At 45.2% G+C, this 3,840-nt stretch overlaps 1 pseudogene; it reads left to right on the top strand.

The window, feature by feature from the left end:
- Positions 1-408: 408 nt before the first annotated feature.
- LOC123040595 (protein FIZZY-RELATED 2-like) lies at positions 409-3,598 on the top strand (annotated as a pseudogene).
- Positions 3,599-3,840: the final 242 nt, after the last annotated feature.

Genomic DNA, 3,840 nt, shown 5'->3' with positions numbered 1-3,840 from the left:
CTTGCTGCGGCTTGGTTGCCGCATGTTTGGCGATCCTGGCGATCCTCCTGGGCGTGACGTCCAACCTGGGCTTCTTCCTTGATTGACAGCACGTGTGTGCAGCAGTCCTATTCTTTGGTCTTGGCAAGATCGGAGACAGTGTTTGTCGCACGCCAGCACAAAAATTCCCCACATGTACGTGACACTACTAGAAAAAGGGCTATAGATGGGATTGACACTAATGGCGCACCAGACAGGTGGTGCACCATTAGTATATACTAATGGCGCGCCACCTTCTGATGCGCCATTAGAGTTGAAACTACTAATGGCGCACCATGTCCACGGTGCGCCATTAGTATCAAATTTTTTTTGAACTAGTGCGCCTGTCCAAACATACTAATGGCGCATCCATAGTAAGTGCGCCATTACTTGTCGTAACTAGTAATGGCGCACCAGCCCTGGCCCCGGCCCGGCCCCCTCCTCCTCTGCCTTCGGATCTGCCGCTCCCCCTCACCCTACTGCGCGCTCCTCCGCGCGGCGCTCTTCGGGCCCGACACGCCCGACCGCCTCGCCTCCTCCGCCGGGGCCTCCTCCTCCTCCGCGGCCTCCCCCGTCGGCTCCCCCGCCGGCGGCAACATATTCCGCTTCAAGGCCGAGGTGCCGAGGAACGCCAAGCGGGCGCTCTTCGCCGGCGGGGACGACCAGGACCTGCTCTTCCCCGGCATCTTCACCCCCAAGGGCTCCGGCCCCAGGAAGATCCCCAGGTCGCCCTACAAGGTTGGTCGATTACTTCCGATTTCATGGTTTATTCTTGATTTGCTTTCTTGGTGTGGGGAATTCCTCTTTATCTTCTTCTTTCGTCGCCAAAGATTCCATCTTTCCTCATGATTTTCCTGTACAAAGAGAGAATCTCACGGGAATGTGATTCTCCTGCCTGCTGCTTCTGCCAGGTGCTGGATGCGCCCGCATTGCAGGACGACTTCTACCTCAACCTCGTGGATTGGTCTTCGCACAATGTCCTCTCGGTCGGATTGGGGAATTGCGTCTACCTATGGAATGCATGCAGCAGCAAGGTATCAATGTCATCCTCGCACGATTTCTTTTCTGAGAATTGAAGAGAGAGATCCTAATAAACAAGTTTATCACTCCGCATGTCACCAAGCTCTGCGATTTGGGGGCGGACGACACCGTTTGTTCCGTGAGTTGGGCGCAGCGTGGCACCCACCTGGCTGTAGGGACTAACCAAGGCACCGTCCAGGTTTTCATCTTGCTCCCATCTGAAATTGATCAAATGACATGTTCAGGATCTGTCAAAGTTTAGGATGACACTTTAATTTACTTTTGCCGAAAGCTTCAATTCAGACACAAAATAATACAGTAGTAAGCCTTGCATTGTGGAAACGACATCAAAGTAAGATTGTGAGAGTTTCAGAATTTTGCAATACTACCACTGCTCACCAGCAGGCCTTGCATTGGGGTACTTTCATCAGGGGTTACTTAGTTGATGATACTATTTCTTCCTGGTTATACCCATTTATTCTAAACAAAATCATGACCAATGCGTCAAGTTAGTGCTGCGCACATACCACCGATGGATGAGGGAAATGATAAAGTTTTGTAAATAACCTGAACTAATGTAAACATCATCTTTATCGATGTGTACTTTTAGCCCATAGTATTTCGGTTGGTAAAACTTAGTAATCCTGTTGATGTTTGGTATTGGTATAACAATTTGACATTCCAAGGGTGTCTAAATTCTGAATTCCTGATTATCATCTTCGATGTTATCTTATTTAGATATGGGATGCAACACGCTGTAAAAGAATGAGAACCATGGAAAGCCATCGCATGCGAGTAGGTGCTCTTGCATGGAACTCTTCATTGCTTTCTTCTGGCAGTCGTGACAAGAACATCCTTCATCATGATCTACACGGCCTTCTTGCATCTGGTGGTGGAACTGCAGATAGGTGCATAAGATTTTGGAATACGACCACAAATACACACTAGAGTTCCATGGATACAGGGAGTCAGGTAATAATCTAGCTATCTAGTTTATCTATCAGCTACATGCAGCCCTTGTTTGTGTTTTTGAATTAAATTGATTTCTTATTTGCACTTCCAAATTTCAAGTATAATCATATCTACTCTTAAGCCGGATAACTCTCAGAACCTTTTAGCACCGTTACTGACTGAATACTTCAGTCATACCAATTCACTAGTTTTCCTGCAAAAATCAGAAAAGATCAAGACTGGCTGAGCTCTGTTGTACAAAAACTGAAGTTTTGGATCACCTATACAGCTCTAATATAATGCAACCGAAGTCCTTATAGTCCCATCCTTCTAGAAAGCACCAAATTTATATCAAAATGGCATCATGGATTCCTTTTGGAAACAGTCTATGGACATTTTAATTGCTATGTTTTTGTAGTTGTAGATAAAATTGATTCTTGTAGTTGTCATGTTAGAGACCTGCACAGATATCATGTGTTCTGAAGGCATGGGATTGCTTATGTAGAATTGTGGAAGGGGTAGATTTAAAAACATGCTGCTCTTCACATGTACTGATTATGCTAAATGTCTTAACAGGTCTGTAATCTTGTGTGGTCAAAGAATGTGAATGAGCTTGTTAGCACACACGGATACTCCCAGAATCAGATAATAGTGTGGCGGTATCCAACGATGTCAAAGGTATGCCACAAGCTTACACTGTAGCTCATTTATACCATACTGTCTCTCGTTTGTTATTAATTGTGTCCATTCTCTTTATTTGTATAGCTTGCCACGTTAACAGGACATACATTCAGAGTATTATATTTAGCCGTCTCCCCTGATGGACAGGTGAAATACTCCCTCTTTGATCCCTATATATGCTATGAACCTGACATTTTGTTTTAGTTCTGTTCTTCTGTTAGAGGTGTCTAGTGTAATTTGTTCTCACTGTTCTTTTTTCTTGTCAATATCGACATCAACAGACAATTGTTACTGGTGCTGGTGACGAGACGCTCCGGTTTTGGAACGTGTTTCCGTCTCCCAAGTCCCAGGTACTTGCTTGATGTTTGAAAATATGGTTTTCCTGTCTATATAACTCCACTTCAGGCGGCGTTCCTCTAACTGCTTTCCTTTTTCCTATTATATACAGAGTTCTGACAGCTTAAGTAGCATTGGAGCGACATCTTTTGTTAGGAGCTACATCCGCTGACTCGACGAAATCGAGCTTGTAAGTTATTGCGGCAAGTGTTGATCGTCATCAGCACCATTCAATTCCCACACGACCTCCTTCTGTCCATTTGCCGCCGAAGCCAGCACCATTTTAGAGATTGCACGGCAGGGGATGATTGACTGGCTGGCTAGCGCAGATCCGATCCCCTCTCCCGCGCTGGAAGCGGCGCATATCTATTGTTGTTTAGCGGGAAATTCCTCTTATTTTAGCAACTGAGAAATCTGTTGGCGTGTCGATTATGCGCTTGACTGATGATATACAAGCTGTAGCTCTATTCAGAACATCATGAAATTCAGAACTGGACCTCGCTGGCCTGTGTCAAGGCCTGTGGAGGAATTCAGAATTTGGCCATGTCCTCTGATGGATGCAGTGGGTTAAAATTATCTGTCTGGGTGAAAATCCACATGTTGATCATCCGATTTTTTCAAGTACAGCCTAGCGGTGGCAGTCACTGTTGTGTCCGTGAATGTGAGAGTGATTGGTTTTGGTTGGACGTCGCGATCGGACAGTGCATGACAGAGTGCGCCATTAGTTTAAACTAGTAATGTGTGTTGTCTATATTTTGTCAAATTATATATTTTGTAACCTGTGCAAAAAACAGAAAATAAAAAGTAAAAAAAAACCTTGGCGCATCACATGAC

This window comes from Triticum aestivum, chromosome 2B (genome assembly GCF_018294505.1).
Source record: "Triticum aestivum cultivar Chinese Spring chromosome 2B, IWGSC CS RefSeq v2.1, whole genome shotgun sequence".
NCBI classification, from domain to species: domain Eukaryota; kingdom Viridiplantae; phylum Streptophyta; class Magnoliopsida; order Poales; family Poaceae; genus Triticum; species Triticum aestivum.
This window is presented reverse-complemented; position numbering and strand designations above follow the sequence as displayed.